The sequence below is a fragment of the Gopherus evgoodei genome, chromosome 4, assembly GCF_007399415.2.
Source record: "Gopherus evgoodei ecotype Sinaloan lineage chromosome 4, rGopEvg1_v1.p, whole genome shotgun sequence".
NCBI lineage: Eukaryota > Metazoa > Chordata > Testudines > Testudinidae > Gopherus > Gopherus evgoodei.
This window is the reverse complement of record NC_044325.1, coordinates 22,194,179-22,210,520: the sequence shown is the minus strand read 5'-3', so window position 1 is coordinate 22,210,520 and position 16,342 is coordinate 22,194,179.

Below are 16,342 nucleotides of genomic sequence, written 5' to 3'. Positions count from 1 at the left end.
CACTGATACTCAGGGATCTGCATTTGCCAGGGCCACCCAGAGGATTCCTGGGGCCTGAGGCAAAGCAATTTTGGGGGCCCCTTCCATAAAAAAAAAGTTGCAATACTATAGAATACTATATTTTCATGGGGGTCCCTGTGGAGCCCAAGGCAAATTGCCCCACTTGCCCCCCCGCCCCTGGACTGCCCTGGCATTGGCTGCCTGTAGGTTTCCAGCTATATCTGGGTTTGACTTAGAAAGCCCTAAATGAACTGGGACCTGAGTGTTGGCCTCTCCAGACATGATACTGCTGCAAATGACATCAGCAGAAATATTCTTTGCTCAGAAACTCACATCCTCCCATGTCCCTTGGTCTGAAACTTCCCAAACGTGACCTTTGGGGCATGTTGCAAAGCTCATCTCTTCGCAATGGATTTTCTTGAGGGCTGATGTCAGGGAAAGAGAAAGGTATTTTCATTGTCCTAAGGGAGTGGCTGGTTATGGGAGACATGTGGCCTAGTGGATAGTGCACTGGACCAGGCCTCAGGAGATGTGGGCTCTATTTCTAGCTTTGCCACAGCATGATACTGAGCAAGTCGCTTCCTCTCCCTGTGGCTTAGTTTTCCCCTCTGTAAAATGGGGATGATGACACTGTCCTCCTTTGTAAAGCGCTTTGATTTCTACTGATGCAAAAAGCTAGGTATAATTATGATTGATATAATCAAACGGTGAAGAATACCTGCTGGGTTGTTCTTCATTATGTGATGTTTCTAAAGTATGAAATCTGTGCAAAGCAGGGGCCAGGAACTTTAAAAAATATTTTCTTGTTCATCAAAATAAAAAAATTAACAATATTAAAATACTCTCAGATTTTGGGAATTAAAAAAAAAAAAACCAGGAAGAATTTCTCTCTCCTTTCCACATTCATCACAACAGGGGGTATCTGAAATGCAGGACAGGATCTTTGCAACAAGTAGCAAGTGGCTGTGGAAGAGCAAAGGCAAAGTGAGAACTTCTCCATCTGTTTTCTTCCCTGTGGTTCTCTATATCCCCTTTATCTACCCTGCTCTGTTCTCAACCAAATACGTAATGTTCTGCAGTCTGCTCCTTATAGACAATACTCTATCAATCTGGCCTGTCTCTTCTCCTTTGTGGAGAGGCAGGAGCACAAGATTTTCTTTACATAGCCAGTTTGCAGGTGGACACCTTAGACCCCTTCCTTATGCCTGCAACTTTATTAGTCCCATTTCACAGTTGGGAAAACCATAGCAGAGCGACACTGACTTTCCCAAGGCCACAGATGAAGCCACATTAGAGATAGGACTCAAGCTCAGGTGTGTTTAGTGTTATGTTTGTGGCACACATGCTGAGAGGCTAGATAAAAACATAATACTCTTGCTAGAAGGTTGCAACAAAACACTACTTTATTTTTTTAAAGTTAGAGTGAGAACACACAAGAATCCCAAAAAACAGAGAGAGAGATAAAGTCAGCTGCTCCTTCAGGCAGCACAGCACAATTCAAGCAGGCCCAGTAAACCCCACACACCTCTTAACCCCCCCTTAAAGTGCATGTCTCTCCCCAGATGGTGCCCCCTGCTGACGGCCACTCTGGTCCTCCAGTGGACCACTTCTTCAGTGACTCAGCCCTCTGGCCAGGTCACAATTTAGTCCACCCCTCTTGGAGTAACAGGAAATCCAACCAAAGACAGTCCAAATGTCCTCACACAAGGTCTTTAGCACCACCTCAATGCTTCTCTGAGGGCTTTCCAATGTCCTTATCCCCTTACATGAGGATGGGCTTCTCCTGTGGCTAGTACGGGATGCTGTCATTACACTGGATTCCACCACAGGGAACCCTATAACCAGCAGCCAAGGTTTGTTCCACACAACTCCTTGCTGCTGCCTCCCTGAGCTTCCTTGTTCCCAATCTCTCTCAGGCCTTCTCCCCGACAGACCCTCTAACTTCACCTTTGTTTCAGAGTTGGTACTCTCAGGACCCTCCCCTGCAATTTCCCCAAAAAAACCTCAAGCCAAAAAGTATAAACAAAAACCTCCTTGGGCCTGACTTTACATCCCTCTCAGAGCACTGTCCCTGGAACACCAGTTTCTGACCTTTTGCAAGGGCTTCCCAATACTTCCCACCAGAGCCCGCTCCACTCCATTGGCTGTTCTATGTCACTGCTGGCCACCTTCCAGTCTCTTCTACTCAAGTGAGGATCCCAGGGCTTATCTCTGTCTCTCCATCTGGTCTCCTTACTCTCTAGTCCCAGAGCGTGATTACAGAGTTCCTTCCTCTCCCTGCCGCCCCCTTTCCTGCTCCTTTATAATCACTTCCACAGCGGGGTTTAAACTCAAATTCAGCCTGGGTCCCTGGCTTTCTCCCCCGACCAGGTGTTGTCATTGGCCTCTCAGACCCTTGTTAATCCTTTCAGGGCCTGTGTGAGGTACACATCACATCACATTGTGCAATTCCAACACAGTAGTCAATACACCACACTTAGTGCCCGCTTATGATCTCAAACCACTAACACCCATTCTTCTGTCTCTCATTTCCCATTAGACCAGAGCCCACACTCCCACAGATTGCCGAATGACCAATTCTTGTCAAAGGTTGTTACACACAGAATCAGCAGTTAGAGGTCTGTCAAGTATGCTTGACATTCATTCCTCCTAGAACTGAGTGAGCAGCCTAAGGGCAGATCTGCTTTTGTAAATCATTTGCACACAAAATTATGTAACATAGTATTTTTATTTTTTTAGAGGTCAAGAAGAAAATCTAAGAGTGGCAAAATCTGGGCAGGAAGTTCAGGAGATCAACAGTGGCTAGATAGATTTTGTTTTTATCCGAGCCAAGTCAGCACAATTATAATATCTGTTCTGTGCCCCATATTTATGGCTAAAAAGGAATACCAATGGTAAAACTGGTCAAACAAATGTTTTCTCCTCAAATGAAAAGGAACTTGCTGTTCAAGGAGGATCAAACTTGTACCTGGACTCACCTCATCAAGAGTTACCAGGTATCTGCAGCAGTTGCTGAGAATAAAGACATAACTAGAGTGGAATGGGAACTGGAATTTTTAGTTTAATGGGAAATTTTGAGATTTTGACATTTTTTCCACTGCAAAATGGAATGAAAGGAAAAAAACCAACTTCTTGTGAAACCAAATTAAAAAAAAAAAGTCAGTTATTTTCGATCTATCAAAATGTTTTGTTTCAATAAAATTGAAACAAAATATTTCATTCTGATGTTGACATATTACTTTATATTTAAAAATTTAAATGAAAAGTCATTTCTAAATGGAAAATCAAATGCTCTGTGCCAAAAAGATCAACAAGTTCCATTTCAACCTTCCTGAAATGCCCTTTTTTCCTCCAGTTTTTCTTTCCAAATGAAATCTCAACAAAATTGACATAGTTCCCCAAAACCATTTAACTTGCAACTATTTGGCATTTTCCAAAAGAAAAATACTCAGTTGGAAAATGTCCAGCCTTGGTTCTTTATATGCAGCTCTAAAAGAGTGTCAGAGATGGAGTGAGGTTAAACATGAGAATTAATGCAATGTGAAATAGGAAAGATGGGAACTTTTCTAAACAATTCTTTGTGCTTGAGTATATTTGATCATGGCATGTCCTAGGCGCTCTCTCTGCTACAAGTACAATCCTATTTTTATGACACTCTCATCCGACCTATTTACAACAAACACCCTGGAGCTGCAGCCACACAGCAGCTTTTTTTCCACAACATAACCCCATTTGTGCATCTGTACCTATCACAGTTGCCTAATTGTGTTTGTATCATTGCATTCCGAGAAGATGGGGGCAGCTATCCCACTCTGCCTCAGTATGAGAATGAGGGCCTGGTTCTCCAGCCTGCTGCACCTGTGCAAAAGGAAGTCAACTGCTACCAGTTCAGAATAGTAGCCTGTTACATCAACTTTGCACAGATGTAGATGACTACAGAAGGTGCAAGGCAATGGAAAATCGAGCCTAGAGGAGCATTTCTCAGATGTAGCCACCCCGGCTCTGTGCATCCATCAGTGAATTTTTTTGAGGCCACAGCAGCCTCCAAAGCATGGGCAGAGATGGCGGGGGGGAAAGGGGGAGGAGAAGAGAAAGCAGCGGCCACTCCCTGAAGCATCCAGCTGTTGCTCCTGGATGCATCACCTTGGTGTTTGCACTGGCGCTACCAGCAGGAATCAGCACCTTGCACTATGCAACCTCTTCTGGAGACACGTGGGGCTGGTGTGCACAATGCCAGAGGAATCTTGCATTCCACAGGTGGCTGGTGAATTCCCAACCTAACTTCCCTGGGGTGCTGGGGCTCAGGCTTTGGCTTCAGCCCCACGATGCTAAGGCTCAAAATTCGTATTTTAGGAAAAACTGCCAGAGCAGCCACCAGCAAGAGTCACCAAAAATTTTGTTGTGAGAACTCCTGGCCTAGAGAACAGACATAGACAATGGCAACAGCAGTTCATGGGACAGTGTTCCCTGGCCTCTCCTGCTATACACATAGTTGTGAGGAGGAAGGGCCACCTAAACTGGTTTCACTGGCACAGTTAAGGGGTCCTGTCAACTACAAAAAAACAATGCACCAAACCAGGTACAGGAAGAAAACCACATATGAACCTCAATCACTGACAAGAGTTGTATTACATTAGATGGAATATATGGGCTAAAGGTATTAACATAACTCTTGGTATAGCTATACTGCAATAAAAATCCCACAGCACTGAGTCTCAGAGCTCAGGTCAGCTGACTCAGGCTAAGAGGGCTAAAAATTTCAGTGCAGATGTTTGGGCTTGGGCTGGAGCCCAGTCTCTGAAACCCTGTGAGTGGAGAGGGTCTCAGAGCCTGGGTTCTAGCCTGAGCCCAGACACCTACACAGCAATTTTAGCCCCACAGTTCAAGACCCAAGCGCCTGAGTCAGCTGACTTGGGCCAGCCGTGGCCATGTGGAGGGTCTTTTATTGCAGCATAGACCTACCCTTAGTTACTGTCCAACATTAAACCGTTTTAAACAAGGTTCAGAGTTTGGTATGGAGAGACTTTCGCCTGCTTAGTACAATGACAAATGCACTATTAATTTTTTTAACCTTTTATGAAAGATACAGAAAAGAGGGGAAACAGTTAAAGCACTTGAAATGTAAAATATTAAGTGAGGCTTTTATTTCAGCATTATATGTTCTCTTTCCCCATAACTGGAGAGAGTTTTTAGAAGGAAAAAGACCTTTTTTGACAGTCTTTTAGATAGCATTAAAGATGGTAATAACTGTCCTTTTGTGGAAAAGAGAAGTCATTAGTCAAGACGGGCTGGAGCTGTTGTTGTTGTTGCTTTGTTAAAGTTTGATTTCATTTCCTAGAAGACAAACCAAGACAAACACACGCAAAAGGGCAGAGAAAAGAGCAGCAAAGACTGAAAATACAGCTACTCTTTCTGGTGTTGACTTTTTGCTTGCAACCTCACTGATAGAGAAACACGGCCACTACACCAGCTCTGATCAGCTACTCCAAAAGCTGCCAAACTCATACCAGCATCAGGCTGTTCAGGGCATTGCTTTTAGCTGCCTCTTTCTGGTCACAGGCTTATGGCAGCGTTTCAAAATATGTCATCTTGGCAAACTAAGCCAGACTCTTAGCAGGCAGCAGGAAAAACAAGGATAGGAGAGAGATGAAAAAGGGTAGAGAAGGAAAAGGATACACAAGTGTTGGGGGGTGGAGACAATATGTCTCACATCCCAGGTAGCATTTGGGATCTAGTCAAAGCTGGTGGAGGTGGCAATGTCAGCTGGCTCCAACTCTCTGGCCCAGTCTGGTTGGGACATCTGACTGAAGAAGATCCAGGGTCCCAGGAGACTGGAGTTAGCAGCCATGATAGTGAAGCTCACTCTATAGCCAATTTTTCTCCAAGTCTCTTTCTTTAAGAACTGACAATAGGAAATGATGGATGGAATAGCCTGTCTTCTCATTATTTGGTCCATCAGCTAGGCCCAATTTTGGTTTGTTGATTCTTTTTTGTCTCACACTTTGTTCTTGTTTACCAGGCACGATTTTAACACAGTCCTTGAATTATATCCGTAGGCCTTTTTGTTTAGACTATTTCAGTTTTTCTCACTCCCATTTGCAAACTTTCCCATTATCATTTATTGGTATAACTTATTATGACACCTTATGAACTTTCATTCACTTTTTATAGTTGAGCTCACAGTTAGGGTAAATTTATAAGCCAAGGTATCAGAAGAGTCCAGTGCGTTAGCTATCATTGTTACTAACTGAATTGACCATGTGGGCACAAACCATGGGCTAAATTCTGCCTCTTGCTATGACTCCCTGAGGAATGAAATTTCCATTTCTATGCTTGGCTTTGCCAGTGCAGATTAGATAGAAACTTTGGATTGGACCAAATTTTCAGGGTAGGCTTTCTAGTCTGTGTGCTCAGTTTTGCGCATGCTAATAACTGTGCTGGCAAAATGTGATTAGTACCCTCTTCTAAGGGTGTAAATAGCTAAATGATCCAAGTCACAGGCTGCCTTCAGGTTGGCTAAAATTTTAGATTCATAATATTTGTAAAGGGACATTATTAACATAAACCTCTTACTTCTTAACAATACCCTTTGCTCTGTTCCTTGCACCATCTGTGTTTTTCAAAGGATTTTTAAGCTCTAAATTACTTTCCCGCATTTATGCTGCTGAATTACGGTTTAGAAATTTACTTAGCATGGACCATGAATATAAATCAGTTTCAGTTTATTTTATTTTGTTGTTGCACAATTACAAACTCTTTTTTTTTTAAACTGGTAGTGTGCTGTCTAAGGCTTGGTCTACACTAGCAACTTATGTCAGTGTAACTATGTAATTCGGGGTGTGAAAAATCCACACCCCTGAGGAACGCAGTTATATATACCTAACTTCTTAAGTAGACAGCACTATGTCAACAGGAGGGCTTCTCCCATCAACATAGCTACCACTTCTTAGGAAGCTGTATTACATACGCCGAGGAGAAAAGCCCTTTCAACAGTATGGGTAGCATCTTCACTGAAGCACTACAGCAGCACTGCTGCAGCAGTTTAAGTGTAGACAAGCCCTAACTCTTTATCAGATATCTCAGACACAAGAATTTAACAATTATTGGCTAACGTCCAGGGCCAAAGACATATCGTCACCCTTATAAACATCAGTCCGTTCCTTTGTGGTCTGATCAGCAAGCCCTCCTCCCATGCATGGCATTCCGACATGAGTCAATGGGAGTTGGAAGTTTTATAGGACTGAGCCCCTAATAGGTATGCAGATCCAGCAGGAGAAGTGAAGTGAAAAGAAAAGAAACTTGGAGCTGAGTTCTCCATCTAAATAAACTGTTGGGACCAATCCTGCTCCCAACAAAGTCAGCGGCAGAATGCCACTTGACTTTGATGAGCACAGAACCAGGCCCACTAAGAGCAGCAGTTGCCAACATGCCATTAAGGTACATCTGTTTGATTAGATTTACTATTTTTGTTTTGTGAGGGGGTGAGGGAATTAAAGGAGTAGAATCCCTACTGCTTTCAGTAAGCAGACTTGAGAGTCTGATTAGCTGGCAAAGCATTCATGGAAGCTGAAAAGCTAGGACTCTACTCCCCTTCACACAAGTTAATGCAGTAATTGCTGGATACTGCAGTTTATTTTGGGAAGTGTGTCATGCATTCCAGTTGTGTATAGAAAATATCATATTAGGCGGTGCCCAGTTTCCTTCATGATGCTCTTGGGATTTAGGGGATAAGATATGTCTGCATCTTAAGTGAAGGAGAATGTCAGGCAGAATTGAAAAATACAAAATGAAACAGCTGAAATGGAGGTTCCTGCAGTAGTGAGGCAGTAATTGCATGACAGGAATTAAATTATTTAAAATCTCTATATAGTACTGAGGAATGGCAGCACAGAAACAGAATCCTTCCCTCCCCTCAGCCCCCCATGAAACCCACTTCCATCAAACTGGAAAACGCAGCAGCCAGCAAACAAAGCCCATGGATTATTGCTTCAAAGAAGAAATGTCCTTGTGATATAAAAAAAGACACAGCAGATACTGAACTGGAAAGAGAATCCGTGAGCTGCACAGAGTACTCTCGGGTCTTGCCCAAAAGGGCCAGCCACCTGTGCCGAAGACAAAAGATGAGAGAGAGCCCACAGCAGAAAGTGAACTATTGCTGCCCCAAATGAGGGCACTTCCTAAGGGAAACAGCAGACTGCCTGCAGCAGACAAAGCGATGAATCACACTGTGCTAGAAATGCCTGAGTGTCATCTTGTAGCCACTGTAAAAAGGCTAAGTCCCTCTCCCTTTGCGGTGAAAATAAGTGACCACTTTCTTCTATATAGGTTGCACAGAAAGCACCTGAGTGCAGAGTGAGCTGCATTGGTTCCCAGCCAGCAAAGATATTGATAATGGAGTCTGATACCTTTGAACCATTCTTGTGTATTTACAATGAATGGACAAATTTCTGATTCCTGGAACGCAGGAGGAAGCAAAAAACAGGAGGCAGCTTCCTTGCACACAGGATCAAACATCTGTCAGCCAGCACACATCAAAAGCTTTTTCTAGGCTTTTCTCAGGGTTGTACTACCAGCTGCTTGTCCAGGTTCTGTCTCATTTTATGTGTGTGTGTGTGTCCATGTCCCCTTGTGCTGTCTTTCTCTTTCTTTCTCTCTCTGTCTCACACACAAGAACTCACAGTTCCATCAATCAAACCCTACCCCCAGCATTTGAAACACATTGGGAGGCATAGTTTGCCTTCAACTCAAGCTTCTTCGTGGGCCCACATTTTGGGTGCTATTACTCTTCTTTCAGCCATGTCTTGACAAGAGCTTCTTTACAGTTATCCTGAATATAAGGCAGCAGTTACACCCAACTCGTATATATATATGCTTGACTGAGGGGCAGATGAGGTTAGTTAATGTAAGGAAAGGGAAAAACAACAAATCTAAATTTAAAAATCATATCCAAACAACAGAAAGTGAGCCAAAGTGTACTTTCCATAGTGAGGAGGTTGCTTTGTTTGTTGTTTTCACTTGTTGCATCTTGTCTTAGGGGTAGACCTTGCCACTTGATCTACCAGACACACCAAACTATATGGCTCAGGCCCATTACTAAATGCAGGTGCAGAGTGGAGAGATACTGTTCAGCCTGGGAAGAGGGGGTGAGGGAGCCACTCAATTCACATGTGTGGGTAGCTGAAGCCCTTATTATTGTTATTTATTACTTCTATTATGGTGGCAACCAAAGGGCTCAGTCAAGATCAGGGTCCCACTGCGTCAGAGACTGTACAAACACATAGAAAGACATAATCTCTGCCCTGAAGTATTTCTGATCCAAGAGCTAGATCCTGTATCATGCTCTATCAGGGCACACTATAGTTCTGACACTCAATACTATGTTCAAACAGCTAGATACCATCCCCTCCAGAAATAGAACACAAGTAGTAAAGAGAAATTACACAAGACTCCACCTTAAAAACATAACCAGATGCACACTATCTGAGGGGACATAATGCACAGTCCACCTTGATCCAAATCGTATTCAAAAAGCTATTGCATTTGGTGTCAACGGACTAAACATGCCTATAAAATGCAAGAGAAGTCTTTATTACCTCAAAAGATCAGCATGCAGTACAAGAGACACACCTATTGTCAGCAGCTGAACATTTAAACTAAGGAAGGGTGTGGTAGAACAAGAAGAAAGGTCAGGGACTACCAAAAAAAAAAGAAAAAGAAAGAAAGAAAGAAAGAAAGAAAGAAAGAAAGAAAGAAAGAAAGAAGAGGCCAAGATTTTCAAAAGTGGCTGGAGTTTGAGTGCCTCCATTTTTGGGTGCCCAACTTGAGCCAGCTTAAAGAGTCCTGGTTTTGAGACAATGCTGAGCACCCACCCTCTGAAATTCAGGGCCCTTTAAGGTAGCTTAAGTTGGGCAACCAAAATCACTAATCACTTTAGAAAATCTTGGCCAGAATGAATATATTGTTTTACATCTGTTATTGTATCTATTTAGATGCTTATTCCATGCTCTACATTTATTTTACAACAAATGGCAAAGTATGAGTCAGTCCCCTGAAAGATGAGTGAACACATATATATATATATATATATATGGGGTAGCATTTGCCCCGATACGATAGAGCAGGACAAAAAGTACAAGCAGAAGGAGACCAGTTGTGACAAAGGCTATAGGTTATGGATACAGTAGAACCCCAGAGTTATGAACAGCTCGGGAATGGAGGTTGTCTGTAACTCTGAAATGTTCATAACTCTGAACAAAACGCAGATGGCACGGCGAGCTGAGGCTGCAGTGGGGACAGCCAGGGAGGGACTGGGAGCTAGCCTCCCCATCTGGGAGCTCAAGAGCCAGGCAGGACAGTCCTGCAGGCCAGATGTGGGCCATGGGTCATAGTTTGCCCACCTCTGTCCTAGAGTAAGGTGGGCTGAGGTATACCTCTGCATTTTTAGGGAGAAGCCTGCTTTGTCTCTCTCTGTTTTGGGGTTGTTGTGTGTTATTATTCTGAATTCTAACAAATAAGATAGTGTTATGATGCAACCTTGCAGCAAGAATATTTAATACAGGTTGAACCTCTCTCATCCAGCACTATCCGTGGTCTGGCATAGGTGCTGACTCCATGGGTGCTCCAGCCCCAGAGCACCCCATGGGCAAAATTAGTGGGTGCGGAACATCCACAGGTGCCACGCTCCCCCCTCTGCAGCCCTCTTCCCACACCTCTCGCCCGCCAGCAGCCCTGCGCTTACCAACTCCTCTTCCTCCCTTCAAGTGCTTCTGGAGTACCATGAACAGCTGATTCGCGGCGTTCAAGCTCCAGGAGGGAGGGGGAGGATCCGGGGCCGGCATCAGAGCCCCTGGGCAGGGGGCTGGGACCCTAGGCAGTAGCGGGGCCCCCGAGTGAGAAGCCACACTGGGCACAAAGCCTGAGGGTGCTGCAGCACCCCCCACCCCTACTTCCTGCACCTATGGAGACCCCCTGGCACTCTGCATTGACTTCCCATCGTTCGACAAATTCTCTGGTTCGGCACCAGTCAGGTCCCGAACTAGAGAGGTTCAACCAGTATTTTTATCTAAACTTCTCTGCATGTATGCATTAAATATAACACTTTTAGAACCTTTAAAGGTCTTGAAAATCAGAAGTATCAGTACAGAGTTCACCTCTGTTTCACAGGCCAGATTTTCAAAAATGCTCAACAATCCATTTAGGCATCAAATTATGAGCCAGATTTTCAAAAAAAGTTTAGTATGCTGGGTGCATGGTGAGTCCTGAGTGTCATAACAGGATATGCTGGGTACTGAGTATTTCTGAAAATCTGGCTCTTATCAAGATGCCTAAATGGGAGCTGAGCGCTTTCAAAAATCTGGTGAAAATTGAAGAGGTTTAAAACTTTAAAACTGACTTTAAAATCTGGCCCTTTATCAGTATTATTTGAAGAAGCCTGTGACACAGAGGCCCCTTGGCAAAGGGTCCCCTGTTCTTTGCAAACACTTCTCACCTCAGACCTGACAAACTTATTACATCAAACATGTCTTACAGAATATTTATCCATAAAGAGCAACATGTCAGTTTTCTACAGAAAGCTCATAACTTGTCAAGATTTGTAATCATTGTGGGATGTATGTACAGACAGCATTTAAGAAATAATGTATTTATATTGAAAGTATGCTTTTTGGCTTTGGAGTTTAGTTACCAGAAGATAATGTATCTCGGTGATGGCCCATTCAGGCAAGGGGGAGTTGTTACCCCACTCGGTTTGGCTGGTAATGGAATTCAAGGCTCTATTGTTTAGCCTTGCGCAACGATAAGGCTATGTCTACATTACATCAAAGGGACTTAGGGTTCCCCTCTTTTTAACCCGTACGACGGAGTGGGAATGTTCTTAATGTTTTCTCTGAATGCTATGTAGGTGGCTCAGTTTCCCCTCTGCATTTCCTAAGTATCTAGGTGGGAGGATCAGGATGTGTGATTGTTGCAGAGACCAAGAGGGCCCCTGTGATACAGGCTGAACAGAGAATGGCCCACACTCTGTCTCCTGGCAACTAGTGGCCTGGGCCCCTCCTCTACAAAGGTGCTAACTGAAGGTGTTGGAGGACAAAGAGATCAGGGGACCTCCTGGCCCAGGAAAGGGACAAAAGCAGAGGAGGGGCTGGAGAGTTTTAGTTTGGAGCTGGCTGGGGAAATGGAGGGAGAGCCAAAGGAGCTCTGGCCTCCCTACCGCCCCAAGATGGACCTTGCTGAGGGGTCCTGGTCTCTGTACCTACAAGCTCTGTTTTAGACCATTTTCCTGTCATCTAATAAACCTTCTTTTTTACTGGCTGGCTGAGAGTCACGTCTGACTGCGGAGTTGGGGTGCAAGACTCTCTGGCTTCCCCAGGAGCCCCGCCTGTGCTGACTCGCTGTGGGAAGCGCACTGTGTGGAAAGGGATGCCGAATGCTCAGAGGGAGGTCGAAGCTGGGTAAGCTTCTTACCTTGGAGACAGTATGCTCACGGAGAGGAGGCTCCCCCAGAGTCCTGCCTGGCTTCGTACAGAGTAGTTCCAGAGCATTGCCCAGTGACTGTGACAACCTGCAAGATGAAGTTAGAGCTGGCATGGCCAAGAAGCGAGTGCTTGAGTGGCTGAAAAGCTGGTGGTGTCAGGGAGCTGACACCATTATGAGAGTCTCCGTCTTACTAGAGGCAAGGATAGGTACAGTAACTGTGCCACAGGCCGAGGTGGCCAAACTTACTGACCCTCTGAGCTGCATCCAACAATCTTCAGAAGTTTGAGAGCTGGAGGGTGCCTGCCGAGTCTCAGGGCTTCAGCCCCATGGGGGGTGGCTGCCAGAGCTCATGGAAGGCACCTTCTGGGGCTCGGGGCTTCTGCCCCACGAGAGGCACCTGCTGGGGCCCAGGGCGCCACGAGGGGCTGAAGCCCCATGCACTGGCAGGCATGCACTGGCTGAAGCCCCATGCACTGGCAGGCCAGTTTCAGGCACCAGCTGAAGTCCTAGCCCCCACCTTTCTCTCTCTCCCCCTCCGCCCCATTAAACCAGGCGCACACTCTGCAGCACAGGGAGTCCCCCTGCATCCTGGCTCCAGCCACCCTGTAGGGTTATTTTGTTTTGTTTTTTTCCTCTGCTTTGCCGGCCGCGCTGTTTTCTCCCCCACACCGCAGGGTTTTTTTTTGCCCTTGCTATGCCACTCCAGTTGCGCGGTTTTTTTGTTTTGTCCCCCCCCCGCCTCCCCCCCCCGCTTTGCCACACCGTGTTTTGTTTTGTTTTCCCCAGCTTTGCTGCTCCAGCCATGCCACAGGTTTTTTTTTGCTTGGGGTGGCAAAAAAGCCAGAGCCAGCCCTGCCTACCCCATGCTGCTGGGCAGGCAGAGACAATGCCTGGATGGGGCACTTGGGGTCAGATTTTTGCCAGGGTTTGCTGGCCCTGCTCAGTCACAGCCAGGCCTCCTCCCTGCTCCCTGCATGGCAGCTGCTGGAGACAGCATACAGCTTTTAGGAGCTGCAGGGACAGCAGCTGCTTTTGCTGCTGCCTCTCCCCCTGGAGTTAAAGCAATGGGCACTCCCTGCAACTCCCAGCTGTTTGCCACTGCCCCTCTCCATGCCGAGCTAACACCTGGGAGCTGCGAGGCGCTGAGGACAAGAGGAGGGTATGACTCAAGCTGTTTGGGAGCAGCAAACCTTTAAATTGTGCCCTCCCACTCTCAAAAGGCACAAGTCATCTCTGGAAGAAGCCCTTAATCCTGCCACAGGGCAGAAGCCCAGAGCTCCCACCCCACTCTGGTAGGCAGAGAATGGGGATGGGGGTCTCCACGCCACACTTCAACTGTAAAAGAGACACATGCGGTTCACAAGCCAGTTTGGCTACCCCTTCCCCTAGGCAGTGATGGAATAATCTTCCCCCATGGGAAAATTTAGTCCTAATGCTCATTAGTTAGAAATTGGTTTGTGCCCTGAAGGAAGGCATGGGAGGGAAGCGGAGAAGAGAAATGTTAACACACATTGGGATTGGGTAGATTAGGGACAACTGGAACAGCAAAAGGAATCCTGTTTGGTTTTGGTTTTTTAAAATCAAGGAACTAGCAAGATGTTTGACAAACAGTAGCCTGGTCCCTTTGCTTATTTGTTGCTTCACTGCACCCCAGCCTCTCTCTGTCTACTTGGCTTGTAAGCTCTTCCAAGACCATGCATGCAAAGTGTACCTGATAAAGTGTGAGCGCTAAATAGGACATTTTAAGTTAGCAGGACTTTAAGGGAACAGTGCTGAGTTATTCTCTCCTCCCATCAAGAGATGTTTTCCAATTAGCTTCTGGAAGAGCTTCTCCGAGACAGAAGTTTGCCGGTCAAGACTGCATGAGGAGAAACAGCCCAGTTAAGAAGAGCATTGTACATTTCCATTACTGAGATGGATATTCCTAAAACCTGTTTCCTGTAGGAAGAGCTTACAGCCAAAAACGGACCTAGAAATTACTGTGTCTAGCCAGTGGTCCATCTAGACCAGAGGTCTCAAACTCAAATGACCACAGGGGCCACATGAGGTCTAGTGCATTGGCCTGAGGGTGGCATCACTGACAACCCCACTCTCACTGCACCCGGCCCTGCCCCTGCTCCACCCCTTCCATGAGGCCCTGTCCCTGCCCTGCCTCTTCCCACCCCTTCCCCAAAGTCCCCCCCCCCCCAACGCTGCCCCTTCCCTGTCACAAGGCGGTGCAAGAGGGGTGCAGCGTGTGGTAGGGGCTCAGGACAGGGAGTTGAGGTGCAGGAAGTGTGCAGGGTGCAGCAGGGGGCTCAGGGCAGGGAGTTGGTGTGTGGAGTGCAAGAGGGGTGAGGGGTGCAGCAGAGGGGTGGGGTGCAGGGTTTGGCAGGGGCTCAGGGCTGGGAGTTGAGGTGCAGGTGTGCAGGGTGCGGCAAGGGGCTTGGCAGTGACTTGGGGTGCAGAAGGGGTACAGGATGCATCAAGGGGCTCAGGGCAGGGAGTTGGGGTGCACAAGGGGTATGGAGTGTGAGCTCCGGCCTGGCACTGCTTACCTAGAGCAGCTCTGGGGTGGCAGCAGCACATATCAGGGCCAGGACAGGCTCCTGGCCCCGCACTTCACCGCTTTTGGAAGCAGCCGGAACCATGGCCCCGAGGGAGCGGGGGTGGGCACAGGGGTCTGCTGCTGCTCCTCCAGTACCTCCCACAAAGCTCCCATTGGCCGCGGTTCCCTATTCCCAGTCAATGGGAGCTGCGGGGAGCGGTACCTTGAAGCGAGGCATTGCAGGCGCCTCTTCCTTCTCCCCAGCCCGAATGGACATGCTGCCAGCCGCTTAAGGGAGTGGTGCGGGCTCGCGGCCCCATGGGGGGCAATCCCCTGGCATGGAGGTACGCAGAGGGGCAGGGTGCGAGGAGCTTGGCAGGCCGCACAGAAGAGCCCTGCGGGCTGCGTGTTTAAGACCCCTGGTCTAGACCATTATTCTGTCTCTGCCAGTGTCTAGTATCAGATGCTACAGCACTAGATAATGGATTTTGTGAAATAACCTTCTCATGGGGAGTATTTCTTTCTAACCATCATTGGTTAGTGATTAGTGAAGAATTAATTAATATACCATCTTAAAATTATACTGGTAGTGGCCGTATCTTACAGCAGTGAGTTTCAAAGATTAATTTTTGTTACCTTTCAGCATAATTGGATGATCCTTTGCTTTTGTATTTTTTTTAAAAAAAGGTAATAGTGGCAGATTTACCTTCCTTATACTGCTCATTTGTATTCCTCTATCGTGTGCCCTCCATAAACTAACATTCCTCTCTATCCAGTTTCTCTTCCTACAGAGGTCTTTCTATGCTGTTAGAAATTTTCACCGCCCACTGTGGGCCTCCTTTTTTCTACTAGAAGGTTTTGGGGGTGGGAGGGGTGTTTAAGAGAGGATAATTAAAACTGAACATAGTATTTTGGGTGGACGTATACCATTAAGATACACAATGATTATTTTAGTATTATTTAAATACATCATACTATTTTTAAAACCACCATTTTATGCTTGACTGTGGCTTTTTATGTAGTTGTTCACAGTGACACCTATGTGGGAAGAGTGATTGATTGTATTTTATAAGGTAATAACAGATTATACAATCAAAAGAGAACCAAAAATAAGAGAATCCATGGACAGGTTTGCATTGAAATAAAGTGCCAATTAAAACTGATTTAATTATTTTGGTGCACAGTCTGGGTATACAGCAGACTGAAGAAGCAAGATTTAAAAGGGAGATGAATGAATCCCACAGCTTGAACTTTAAAAAAATTTTCTTTACTGTGTTTTTTTAGGAAAATAAAGATGAGAACACATACTTGCCTCTATCTTTAATAAAAGCTCAGAGTTTC